Source organism: Silene latifolia, chromosome 10, assembly GCF_048544455.1.
Source record: "Silene latifolia isolate original U9 population chromosome 10, ASM4854445v1, whole genome shotgun sequence".
Lineage (NCBI taxonomy): Eukaryota > Viridiplantae > Streptophyta > Magnoliopsida > Caryophyllales > Caryophyllaceae > Silene > Silene latifolia.
In genome coordinates this window covers 84,132,966-84,147,390 of record NC_133535.1, presented here as the reverse complement: position 1 = coordinate 84,147,390, position 14,425 = coordinate 84,132,966, and the positions used below count along the sequence as shown (strand labels likewise).

General features: G+C 39.8%; 1 non-coding gene across 1 annotated transcript; it reads right to left on the bottom strand.

Moving 5' to 3' along the window:
- Positions 1-558: 558 nt before the first annotated feature.
- LOC141610286 (small nucleolar RNA R71) lies at positions 559-665 on the bottom strand. The gene has a single exon (XR_012528189.1). It is a non-coding gene; the product is annotated as a small nucleolar RNA R71 (small nucleolar RNA).
- Positions 666-14,425: the final 13,760 nt, after the last annotated feature.

The window sequence follows — 14,425 nt, the reverse complement described above, 5'->3', positions numbered from 1 at the left end:
TAACTTGTTACCCATTGATCACGAAATTGAGAGAACTTTGACAACCAATAGAAGACTTGCTAGAAATACTTTGAGAGGTATTGGTGAGGTTGTAGATATTCAACCAAATACTATTGAGTTCATCAACCTTTTTGCAAGAGAAGGTGAGGAGAACCCAACACAAAATCAACCACACAATCAACCCACAATGCCTAAATTTTCATCACATTCGTACCAACCGAGGAGAACCTACCCAATGGTACTACCACACCACAACACTTGACCGGAAATTTCATTGCAAAATCCGCATTTATCCAATTAGTCGAAAGAAGCTAATTTAGGGGGATGCCTAGTGAAGACCCTCATTCTCACATGGAGACTTTTTGTGACTATTGTGATGCGATTTCACAAACTGGAGTGACTCAAGACCAAATTCGATGGGTCTTATTTCCTTTTTCTCTAAGTGGTACCGCGAAACAATGGTTAAAAAGCCTTGATAAGGCTACTCTTGGTATCGACTCTTGGAAGAAGTTGGCTCTTGCTTTCTACAAAAAGTTCTACCCTCCGGAAAAGACTAACATGCTAAGAGCTCAAATCACGGGTTTTAAGCAAAGGGACGAAGAATCTTTGTATGAAGCTTAGGAACGATTCAAAGGAACTTGTCGCTCATGTCCTCATCATGGACTTAGCGAGTGGTTCTTGGTACAACAATTTTGGAATGGTCTTTATGAAGACTCCCGAAACATTCTCAACATGGGATCAAATGGTATGTTCACCGAAGTTGGCGATAATCAAACTTGGAACAAGATTGAGGAAATGGGGATCCATAACTCACAATATAGTAGACCTCGCAAGGCTACTAGAGGAGGAAAGCATGAAGTGGACTCTATTACTCAATTGGGTGCTCAACTTAGTACTCATATTGATACCATCAACTTGAAGTTTGAGAAGGCTATGGCTAAACTTGAAGAAGCCTCAAAATCACCAAAGCAACATGTTAATGCCATGGTGGCATCTTCATTAATTCCAAGTGGAATATGTGAGAATTGTGGAATTTTGGGACATGACCAAAGTGAATGTAGGGGAACAAGTGAGCAAGTGAATGCTTTTCAAGCATACAAGAGTGGTACCCCTTATTCCAACTTTTACAATAAAACACCAAATTCCATCCAAATCTCTAATACAAAAGCCAAAATTTTCAAAACCCTCAACCAACATACACCCCACCTCCAATGAGAAACCAAAATCAAAGAGCCTTTTACTACCAAAACCAAGGTTACCAAAATCAAACTCCATATAATCAACAAAATGACCAAGGTTTTGATGTTCAAAAAGCGGTCCTCCAAATGCAAAAGAACTGATCGGTCCGTTTCGTGTTCACAATTAAAGGTGTGGTCGTTGGGTCACGTCCGAATCAAAACACAATTTATAGCTTCACAAACAACTCTACAATTAGTAAAGAGGCAAGTAAAGTTCGGATCCCAAGGGACGGGAATTGAGATGAGATTTCTAATGAAACTAGTGGTGTCTTAGGGGTGTCACAATTTGGGTTGATGTAGAAGATCACTAACTAAAATAGCAATGAAAATAAACAAGCAAGATGAAATAAAAGGGTTGTAAACAATTGATTAAAAAGCACTAGGATGTCATGGGATCATAGGGGAATCATGGGAATTGATCATAAAAACATGTTCTCAAATTATAAGCAAGCAATTATTGTTGTGATGGATTGAGTTGGGTTATATCTTACAATCCTAGGAAATTTTGGGTCCTGGAGCCGAATCGATTAGATTGTACAACACCTACATGTCGACTTAATCTTCCCTACTCAACAACATGCATGGTCTAATGAGACTTGAGTTGGTTTATATCTTACAAGTCTCATTGAAAAGATAGGTGATGGGTAAAAAATGCAAGGATTCATAGGCTCGCATTTCATCAAATATAACATGTGCATGAGTTGAGATCAAAACAAGCAAGCAAATAAAACATGAAAGCATATTAATTTAAGCATGAATCATTCCCCATGTTGGTTTCCCTTAATCACCCATTAACCCTAGCTAAGAGACTACTCACGCATTATCATGTTGATCATGCTAGCAAGGTTGTCAATCATACCAACAAAATGAAACATGATGAATAAATGAAAGTAATTAACAATAATTAAAAAGGGATTAAGAGAATTATACCTACTAATGATTCCAATAATAAAGCAAAGATAAAAGAAGTACTTGATGCTTGATTGAGAGGTTGTCAATCTCCCAATAATAACCCAAATAATCTTCAATTACCAAAAATAAAGGATGAACAAAAGAGAGATTAAGAAAATAAAACTTGTATTAGAACTTGATTAATTGTTGATTACAAAATTAAAGAGAGATTTGATTGGTATTAACTACTCTAAGAATTGATAAAAAGAACATGCTCTTCTAATTAGACTAATGGGGTATTTATAGTGGAAATTAGGGGGATGCATTAGGGTTAACTAAGGGCTAAACTAGTAATTACACTTTTTAGATTGAGCAGGGAGGAGCCGGTATTTTTTGAAGGATGGGCTTCTTTCTTTGTAGCTTGGAGAAGACGAAATTGCGCTGTAGAGGAATCTGAGCGGATTTGTGTCGGGACGGGCGGATTCTGGCGGTGGAACACGAGCGGCTTTGGAGGAATCCGGGCGGATTGTGGCAGTGCTAACCCGAGCGTCTTGGGATGAAACCGCACGAATTGTGCAGGTGGAGGACGGCCGGATTGTAGTCAATCCGCACGGATTGTTCTTCAGCAAGATTTCTTCTTCTTTTCTTCATAATTTCCTTGGGGATTTCATTGGGGACTCAAGGATCATTTCTCAACATTGCTCATCTACTATAATATGGACAAAGGCCTTCTAATCTTGTCTCTCCTTGATGCTTGGTCATTGGATTCGATCAATTTAGTCTCGTTTTGCCATGAAAATGCAAGATTCTTACTCCTTTCCTACCAAGGGATCAAAATCTCAAAGAATATGCAAAACAAAGAACTAAAGATAAGAAATGACCCAAATATGCACTAAAAAGCATGGGAACAAGGCTAATTCGGGGGCTAAATATGCGCTAATTATTGTCACATCAAATATCCCCAAACCGAACCTTTGCTCGTCCCGAGTAAAGAGGTGACAAAGACTAGGACCATTATTTAAACTAACCTAATAACATAGCCGATATGAGACAATTAGCGGGTCTCACTCTGCCCCTTCAACTCACAACAAGACAACCATGAGGTAGGATGCCTTCTTGCAAGGCAAGGTGGGTCTTGCCAAAATGGCGACACATCCAAACATTAAGCACACAAAATCACATAATGGATGCATCTACAAAAGAATAGCCACTTCCTCATTAAGCGGCGGAGGCACTAAAGAGGAACAAATTTAAGAGCATGTAATCCTTCACAAATACTAGTTTAAAAAATTACTAAGGCTAAGAGGATGGCACTAAATCACCTCCAAATGGTGTTAAACTAGACTACTTTCGTCCTCAATTTCCAAATGCTTTCGTCAAGAGCGATCGGATGGTGGTGAAATGATGATCCCTATGATGCTAGTAGCATATGACATGACAAGTCTCGAATTCTCTATAAAATTAAAGGCCATGGATCGTCCCAAGCTCGACAAAGTGGCTTGACAAAAAGGCTTTTTGGGAATGAAATGCTCAAATCTTTATACACAACGGGTGGATATGACTAGTATTCAAAATTGACCTCATTCGACTTTCACATTTCAAAAATTTTAGATGGGGTTTGTCCCTTCAGGGCTAATGTTTTTTGCTTTCGCCAATCGCTTATTAGGCAACCGGTTAACCTCTAGACAATAGCTTTTCGGGGTGATAGTCACTCTGTCTCTGGGCGGCCGAATTCACAACCGTGTGGGGGCCCAATTCAATGGATCCCGCTCCAAAGCACATCGAAATGGTACGCCTCCATCAAAACAATTTAAATTTCTCAACATTCAACAATTCATAACATTTGAGGTTTCCTTGGCATTAAATTACTTCCACATGACAAAATTCTTTGAAATGAGCACTTCAAACTTATTGATAGAAAATATTTTTGGGTTGCCTTACCACAAGGTCAATCAAGGTCACCTAGACAAGTTAACCAAGTCCACATCACATCACGGGGTTGGATAGGTGACTCACATGCAAACCCTTGACTAGGCTTTGGGTCATGGGTCAAAAGACACTAGTATGACACTATCTAGGGTGTTTTACAACCATTCTAGTAGGCAAAGTCTTAAGTTGAACAAGTATTTGTAATGGCTTAGTTGCTCTTGTCAAAGTTCCTAATTAGGCATTTTTTAAAACTTTTATCTAAATGCAACTATATGCTATGATGCAACTAATATAAACATCCTAATGCAAGTGATTCTATAAACTAATATGACATATAAACTAAATGCAAGTCCTAAGTTCACATTGTTATACCGCATCAAATAAAATAAAGCCACATAGTCATTAACATAAAGAGGAAAAAGGAGATTGGAAAGATCATACCATGCGGTCTTCATGATCCTCATGTCTCGGATTTGGCGTAGTCAATCAATGTGAACAAGGATAGAACAAACACAATATATACAATAATATATACAAGACTACACTACAAAAGGAAATAAACATGTTTTTGGCTTTTTCAATTTTCAAATTTTTATGATTTTCAAAAATTTTCAATTTTTTTTTTTTTGGATTTTTGAATAAGAGTTAAGTTAGAATTCCCCATCCCCACACTAATATGGGCATTGTCCTCAATGGCCAAAATGAGGGGAAATTATGCAAAGATGATGCATGATTTCTACACTAAATGCAGTCTACACTAGTCTACACTACATGATGCATGGTTTTTGTTTTGACGGAGAGGATAATTTAGATTACCTCCCGTTGTGTATGCATTAACTTCCCCAAACCGAGTTAGACACTATTGCTAATGTCCAAGGATGGGTGTAGTTCATGCACACACTATGCAATGCATGAAACTAATTTGTCATTTTGGATTTTGAAAGTGGGAACAATAAAATGAGAACACCTCAATGGTACCGAGGTGTGAGTCCTCTATGGTGCTAGGACTACTCCAACAATGATCAAGAAAATAATTAAAAAAAAAGAGAGAAATAGACAAACTATGAGAGGGTAGGAGCCTCCAAGGCTTGCTAATCTTCCATCATATCATCACCATCATCACTTTCCTCATTAGAAGTGGTCTCATAGCCACTTCCCTCTTCATTTGCTTCTTCACTTTCTTCTTCACCTTGCTCATCATCTTGCTCACCATCCTCTTCTCCTTCTTCACTTGCTTCCTCATCAATGTTATCATCAACCTCTTCATTACCGACAACCTCATTGTCACCCGAAATGACCCTAGATGCACCCGGAAATAGGACTTCTCTATCCGCCCAACTAGGCAAAGGACATGATGGATCAAGTAGTCCTTGCCTAGCTAAGTGTAGGAGGGGTGGATATTGAGCCAAGTAAGCATTTTTTCGATCCTCAAAGGCTTGCTTGTGCATTGCTTGCATGAGAAGAGTCAAATAATCATTTCTTGCTTCAACCCCATCGGGCTTGAACTCTTGGTACTCGAAAGGGTAAGGTTGTATGACAATGGAAGAGGAGGGCATTTCAAGTTCACCCTTTTGTTGTCGGATAATATACTCGGCCTCTTTTGAAAGGGGAAGTAGATAATTGGTCCGGTGGACGCTTAGACGACAAATCTTTGAAGGCAAAGTAAACGATCTAGCCTCACTAGTGAGCCATCCATACTTGGTGTCAAGAGGGTTATAGGCAACCCACTTGTACTTGTGTATCATAGTATGCATATCAACAAGATGACCACCCTCCTTTGCTTCATACTTGTTATCCTTGTTGAAGTTAGGATCAAAGTATTTAGCTAGGATAGTGACTAGGCCGCCATTGACAATAATGGTAGTGCCTTTCTTCCCACAATCAATGTTGAGCCATCTATCTACCAAAATCCTTAAAGAGTTGAAAGGCTTGGTGCGTACTCTTCCAATGTTCAAAGTCGATTCAAGAAGAATAAAATCAAGTTTGGTGAAATGGTTGGTATTTTTCCTTACAATAATGGTGTTTCCTATGACCTTGTGCCATACCCTTATGTCCGGATGGTGGACTAAAAGAGCACGACTCGCATGAAAATCCTCAAATTTCCTTCCGGAAATTGCCTCCCAAAGAGGGTCGGGGTCATACTTTCCATAATTCTTGAAATAGCTCGGTTAATCACAAAGACCCAAAATTTCACCCAATTCCCTAAAGGAAATGCATCTACTAACATTAGCTAGACAAAACTCGAGGTTCTCCCTAGTCTCAACTTTGGTGACTTTCAAAGAACTCAAAAACTCCAAGGTAAGGGAGGGGTATGTCAACTCTTTTGATTCAAACAATTTCTTCAACCCCATTGCTTTGAAAAAGGCTCTAGTTTGCTCAAGGACACCCAACTTATCTAAGGTATCTTCACAAATAAACTTGGTGGATTGAAATGATTTCCTAGCAAACTTGGCAAAAGTATCTCTATGGGTTTTGGAAATAATAGTTACCTCCGGATAATGCAAAAGTTGATCAATTTGCGGAGTCGTAGATGTTGTTGCTCCCATAGAAGGTTGTTGTTGTTGTTGCACTTCCAAGTTTGGGGTTGCTACCACCATAGCCAATGCTTTCTTTGCTTGAAGAGCCTTTTGCCTTTGTGAAAGTGTCTTAGCCATTGGTGCCTTTGTTGCTCCCTTAGTCCTTGCCATTGATGAATTAACCAAGAAAAGAATGAAAAATCTTCAATTTGTTGTGTACCCAAATCGATTTAAAGGTGAAAGGCTTTGCCTTTATGAATTCAAAAATCGACTCAAAGGTTGAAGATTTTGTGCTTGGTTTTGATTTTTATTGAAAAAGGAGTGATTGATTTGTTGTTAAAAGGATGATTTGATTTGATTTTGGTGAATGTAGTTGAGGAATTTTGTTTTTGTGAGGGAGAGGATGAGGGTTTTGATGTTTTGAAGTAGTGTTATGAATGAATGAATGAATGAATGAAGGTGGGAGGGGTTTTATAAAGCCCGAAAAAATTCGAACTGCAAGGGCAATCCGTGCGGTTTCGCTCAAGACGCGGGCGGATTCGCACTTTCGGGTTGGGAAAAACTCGCCTAAAGACGGGCGTCTTTAAGAGAAGACGCTCGGATTCGCCGACACGGACGGGCGGATTCTTGAGAAGACGGACGGATTTCAGATCCGAATTTTTCTTGTTTTCCTCAGCAAAGAAGACGGGCGTCTTCCTTTCAAGACGGGCGGCTTTTCAGAGACGAGCGGATTGCTGTTCAGGACGCCCGGATTCTCTTACAGTAAAAAATCTTTCAAAAATTCAGCTCATAGGGACGTACTTCTTCTACCCAATACGCTCGGATTGTCTGTGGACGGGCGGATTCTCCTGAATCCGCTCGGATTCGGTCCCTTTGTACCCGGATTCAGTTCTATCCGTGTACAATGCATATCCCTTATCATTCTTTCATTCTTCTTCATATCTCGTGTTTTTCATTGTGGGGGCACTACTAAAGCATGGATAGCCTAGGCAATTGCTATCCCCACACTAAGCTAAAGCACTACACATCAATTGAAATTATTAGTCCCTCCCTCACTTCTCTCAAACATGCCAATTATCTTGATCAAATTAAATAAAAATCCAAAGATGACAAAAATGCAATACAAGAATTGAAATGCGAGTTAGGGAGTTAGAAATATTTACAAACGGTGGTTTAGGGAGGACTCCACCAAACTCTCATTCTTGATGAGATGTTAAGGGGGCATGTTCAAGGTGTTGTTGATGTTGCTCAACACCTTGAAGAAATAATCAAAAGCTTGTTCATTATCGTTATAAAGCTCTTCAATAGACCTTGGCCCTTGTTGTCGGTCTTGATCGATGGCATTACCAGTGTAGGGATTAAAAATCCCTTCAAATTCGTCGTCCCAAAGACCACAAACTTCACTAAGTTGATCATTTAAAATCTCTTGATTTGATGGAGACAACTCTCCCAAATTCTTCTTCTGTCCAATGAGGCCATCCTCTTCTTCTTTGATTGATTTTGATGAGCTTTGCAAGCTCTCCTTGTCACAATTCACTTGCTCTTTGAATGGAGCATCTTTAATTTTCTTCTTCCATTGGAGTTCCGACTTCTTCCTCTCATCCTTTTGGCTATAATGATCAATCATGAAACATGGTTCATGCAAACGAGGAGCTCTCATAGTCTTGTCAAGATTAAAGGTTATGCTTTCATCTCTGATCGGTCCGTTTCGTGTTCACAATTTAAGGTGTGGTCGTTGGGTCACGTCCGAATCAAAACACAATTTATAGCTTCACAAACAACTCTACAATTAGTAAAGAGGCAAGTAAAGGTCGGATCCCAAGGGACGGGTATTGAAATAAGATTTCTATTACAACTAGTGGTGTCTTAGGGGTGTCACAAATTGGGTTGATGTAGAAGGTCACTAAACTAAAATATCAATGGAAATAAACAAGCAAGATGAATTAAAGAGTTGTAAACTATTGATTAAAAAGCACTAGGGTGTCATGGGGTCATAGGGGAATCATGGGAATTGATCAGACGAACATGTTCTCAAATTATAAGCAAGCAATTATTGTTGTGATGGATTGAGTTGGGTTATATCTTACAATCCTAGAAAAGTTTGGGTCCCAGAGCCGAATCGATTAGATTGTACAACACCTACAAGTCGACTTAGTCTTCCCTACTCAACAACATGCATGGTCTAATGAGACTCGAGTTGGGTTATGTCTTACAAGTCTCATTGAAAAGATAGGAGATGGTGGTAAATGCAAGGATTCATAGGCTTAGTATTTCATCAAATATAACATGTGCATGAGTTGCGATCAAAACAAGCAAGCAAATAAAACATGAAAGCATATTAATTTAAGCATGAATCATTCCCCATGTTGGTTTCCCCTAATCACCCATTAACCCTAGCTAAGAGACTACTCACTCATTATCATGTTGATCATGCTAGCAAGGTTGTCAATCATACCAACAAAATGAAACATGATGAATAAATGAAAGTAATTAACAATAATTAAAAAGGGATAAAGAGAATTATACCTACTAATGATTCCAATAATAAAGCAAAGATAAAAGAAGTACTTGATGCTTGATTGAGAGGTTGTCAATCTCCCAATAATAACCCAAATTATCTTCAATTACCCAAAATAAAGGATGAACAAAAGAGATATTAAGGAAATAAAACTTGTATTATAACTTGATTAATTGTTGATTAAAAATTAAAGAGAGATTTGATTGGTATTAACTACTCTAAGAATTGATAAGAAGAACATGCTCTTCTAATTAGACTAATGGGGTATTTATAGTGGAGATTAGGGGGATGCATTAGGGTTAACTAAGGGCTAAACTAGTAATTAAACTTTTTAGATTGAGTAGGGAGGAGCCGGTATTTTTCGAAGGAAGGGCTTCTTTCTTTGTAGCTTGGAGAAGACGAAAATGCGCTGTAGAGGAATCCGAGCGGATTAGTGTCGGGACGGGCGGATTCTGGCGGTGGAACTCGAGCGGCTTTGAAGGAATCCGGGCGGATTGTGGCAGTGCTAACCCGAGCGTCTTGGGATGAAACCGCACGGAATGTGCAGGTGGAGGACGGCCGGATTGTAGTCAATCCGCACGGATTGTTCTTCAGCAAGATTTCTTCTTCTTTTCTTCATAAATTCCTTGGGGATTTCCTTGGGGACTCAAGGATCCTTTCTCAACATTGCTCATCTACTATAATATGTACAAAGGCCTTCTAATCTTGTCTCTCCTTGATGCTTGGTCATTGGATTCGATCAATTTAATCTCGTTTTGCCATGAAAATGCAAGATTCTTACTCCTTTCCTACCAAGGGATCAAAATCTCAAAGAATATGCAAAACAAAGAACTAAAGATAAGAAATGACCCAAATATGCACTAAAAAGCATGGGAACAAGGCTAATTCGGGGGCTAAATATGCGCTAATTATGGTCACATCAAATATCCTCAAACCGAACCTTTGCTCGTCCCGAGTAAAGAGGTGACAAAGACTAGGACCATTATTTAAACTAACCTAATAACATAACCGATATGAGACAATTAGCGGGTCTCACTCCGCCCCTTCAACTCACAACAAGACAACCATGAGGTAGGATGCCTTCTTGCAAGGCAAGGTGGGTCTTGCCAAAATGGCGACACATCCAAACATTAAGCACACAAAATCACATAATGGATTCATCTACAAAATAATAGCCACTTCCTCATCAAGCGGCGGAGGCACTGAAGAGGAACAAATTTAAGAGCATGTAATCCTTCACAAATACTAGTTCAACAAATTACTAAGGCTAAGAGGATGGCACTAAATCACCTCCAAATGGTGTTAAACTAGACTACTTTCGTCCTCAATTTCCAAATGCTTTCGTCAAGAGCGATCGGATGGTGGTGGAATGATGATCCCTATGATGCTAGTAGCATATGACATGACAAGTCTCGAATTCTCTACAAAAGTAAAGGTCATGGATCGTCCCAAGCTCGACAAAGTGGCTTGACAAAAAGGCTTTTTGGGAATGAAATGCTCAAATCTTTATACACAATGAGTGGATATGACTAGTACTCAAAATTGTCCTCATTTCACTTTCACATTTCAAAAATTTTAGATGGGGTTTGTCCCTTCCGGGCTAGTGTCCTTTGCTTTCGCCAATCGCTTATTAGGCAACCGGTTAACCTCTAGACAATAGCTTTTCGGGGTGATAGTCACTCTGTCTCTGGGCGGCCGAATTCACAACCGTGTGGGGGCCCAATACAATGGATCCCTCACCAAAGCACATCGAAGTGGTACGCCTCCATCAAAACAAATTAAATTTCTCAACATTCAACAATTTATAACATTTGAGGTTTCCTTGACATTAAATTACTTCCACATGACAAAATTCATTAAAATGAGCACTTCAAGCTTATTGATAGAAAATATTTTTGGGTTGCCTTACCACAAGGTCAATCAAGGTCACCTAGACAAGTTAACCAAGTCCACATCACATCACGGGGTTGGATAGGTGACTCACATGCAAACCCTTGACTAGGCTTTGGGTCATGGGTCAAAAGACACTAGTATGACACTATCTAGGGTGCTTTACAACCATTCTATTAGGCAAAGTCTTAAGTTGAACAAGTATTTGTAATGGCTTAGTTGCTCTTGTCAAAGTTCCTAATTAGGCATTTTTCAAAACTTTTATTTAAATGCAACTATATGCTATGATGCAACTAATATAAACATCCTAATGCAAGTGATTCTATCAACTAATATGACATATAAACTAAATGCAAGTCCTAAGTTCACATTGTTATACCGCATCAAACAAAATAAAGCCATATAGTCATTAACATAATGAGGAAAAAGGAGATTGGAAAGATCATACCATGCGGTCTTCATGATCCTCATGTCTCGGATGTGGTGTAGTCAATCAATGTGAACAAGGATAGAACAAACACAATATATACAATAATATATACAAGACTACACTACAAAAGGAAATAAACATGTTTTTGGCTTTTCAATTTTTTCAATTTTTATGATTTTCAAAATTTTTCCATTTTTATCATTTTGGAATATAAAGTTAAGTTAGAATTCCCCATCCCCACACTAATATGGGCATTGTCCTCAATGGCCAAAATGATGGGAAATTATGCAAAGATGATGCATGATTTCTATACTAAATGCAATCTACACTAGTCTACAATACATGATGCATGGTTTTTGTTATGACGGAGAGGATAATTTAGATTACCTCCTGTTGTGTATGCATTGACTTCCCCAAACCGAGTTAGACACTATTGCTAATGTCCAAGGATGGGTGTAGTTCATGCACACACTATGCAATGCATGAAACTAATTTGTCATTTTGGATTTTGAAAGTGGGAACAATAAAATGAGAACACCTCAATGGTACTGAGGTGTGAGTCCTCTATGGTGCTAGGACTACTCTAACAATGATCAAGAAAATAACTAAAATACAAGGTAACAAGACACGAACTTCTTTTCATGAAACTTTGAAAAATAAAGAGGAGAGATGAGAAAACTTCACTTAAACTTAGGTGGGTGCCTCTCGCCCGCTCCACCTATGGATGAAGTAGTCTTCTAGACATCGGCATCATCTCCCTCTACATCGCTATCCCAAATCTCCTTTGAAGCATCACTCAAACTTGGGTCCATGAATTCATCTTCTTCACTCTCAAGCTCCACCGTGTCTCCTCCACAAGAAACGTTGCTTCCCTCCTCTTGTCTACCGTTCACCCCTTCATTAGCTCTCTCCGAATTGGGGAAGAGCAAATCCAATTGAGCCCATGAGGGGAATGCTCCTTCCTCACTAATCCGTCCTCTTCGAACCATCTCGTGATATTGGGGGTAGAGCGTAATAAGTGTCCAAGGAGGTTTCGTATTGACGGTAGTGTAAATCTTGTAAGATTCCCATGACAAAGTCGTCACGGGGGAGGATGAAGGGGTTTGGATGGTTATACGGTTGGTAGGGAAAGGGGTAGGGAGGCACTTTTATCTTATCATCTTGAGTTTGTTGTTCTTGTTGTTGTGGTGGTGGTGCTTGCCTTGGTTGTGTTGGATTTGGAGGGATGAGGTAGGATGGGATTGGAGACAAATGTCCTCTTCTCGGAGAAACTCGTGGTAAGCCATTCATTGGAAGAAAAATCGGATCACATCCTTTCGTTATCCACTTGATGCTCTTGTCAACCCCCTCAAGGGTTATCCAATGATGTTGAATGAGAAGAAGATCTTCATTTATCCTCGTGTTTCCTAAGAGAGGAGTATACTCATTATTCTCATTGAATCTCGGGTTGAAATGCTTTGCAAGCCTAGTAATGAGTCCTCCATTCACCATGTGTTTCATTCCATCATCGACACCATTCCTAAACTTTGCCCATTTCTCGACTAGCACTAGAGGTGCATTGAGGTGGTACACACTTCTTCCTTGAATATTGAGGTAGGATTCCATAAACACAAGGTCTAATTGGTTCACGATCGCCGGATCTCGGCGAGCAAAGAGAGTGCCCGAGAGGAATCGATAAGTAAGTCTCAAGATCGGATTTTGAATATGAAAAGCGAGACATTCCTTGTTTTGTACGAAATCCCGGCCGGTCATGGCCCTCCACAAAGGCTCAACACTGTATTTCTTTGGATTCGATGTTCGGGTAGGCTAAACATCGAGTCCGAACACATTTGCGAATTCTACAAGGGTCATCATACTTGAAACATTTTCTAGCCTAAACTCTATGTAAATTGTTTTGTTTAAGGTTGTAATCTTCAAAAAGCTCAGAAACTCAAGCACAAGAGATCGATAAGTTGGTTCATGCATGTGAAAATCGTAGAGAGACCAAATACTTCAAAGAGAGCTTCTACTTGGTGATAAATTCCAAGTTTCCTCAAGGTATCATGACATAAAATCTTAGTGGGAAGAATGTTCTTACTTAGAAGCCGGTGGAAGACTAATCTTTGCACATCATTGACAAATTCCACATTTGAGAAGTCATCAAGCCTTGTGAGATCTACAATCTCTTCATGCTCCCTTCTTAAAGTGTTGACATGGGAGGTGGAAGAACTTCCCCTCATCCTTGGTCTTCTCCCACTCCTAAAAGAGGATCTCCTTGGTGCCATTCCTTGATTACAGAGTTGAATTCCTTTGATTTGTGAGGGAAGAAAGATGCTCCTTGTTGATTGAGTGTTGCCTTTGGAAACCCTAGAAAATTGGGGCTTTTTGATTTTGTGGGTTAAGAGAGTGGTCTGGATGTGTATGGGAGTCATAAGGAGGTGGGTTTTATAATGCAAGTGGAAGGAGTAGTGATGTGTCACTATATGTGTGGTGGGGTGTAATTTAATTAGGAAAAAGTCGGGTCAAAACACCGTGGGAGGACGAGCGGATTCGAGCTGAAGATGCTCGGATTCGTGCTCCTCGGGACGGGCGGATTCTGGGCAATACGCCCGGATTCTGTTACAGCGAAAATCTCCAAAATTTGACACCTTAAAGACGGGCGTCCCGAGCATAAGACGTTCGGATTCTTTTTCAACGGGACGGGCGTCTTCTTCTGAAGACGGACGGATTCCTTTACAGCGATTTTCCTTGAAATGCACAGGTAGAAAGACGGGCGTCTTTCTTCAAATCCGGCCGGATTCATCAGGACGGGCGTTTCTCATTTCGAGACGCTCGGATTCAACCTCAATCAAAAAATCTTCAAGTTCTCAGCGTAGCGGGACGGACGGATTATCCTCAGAACGCTCGGATTCCGGTAAGACGGCCGGATTCCGGGGAACACGCACGTGTTCGGGCTGTGAATTCATCCTTTGACTTTCTCTCCTCTTTTAGATGCGTCCCCACACTCGAAAATTGGTCCCTTCCTTCATTCAAA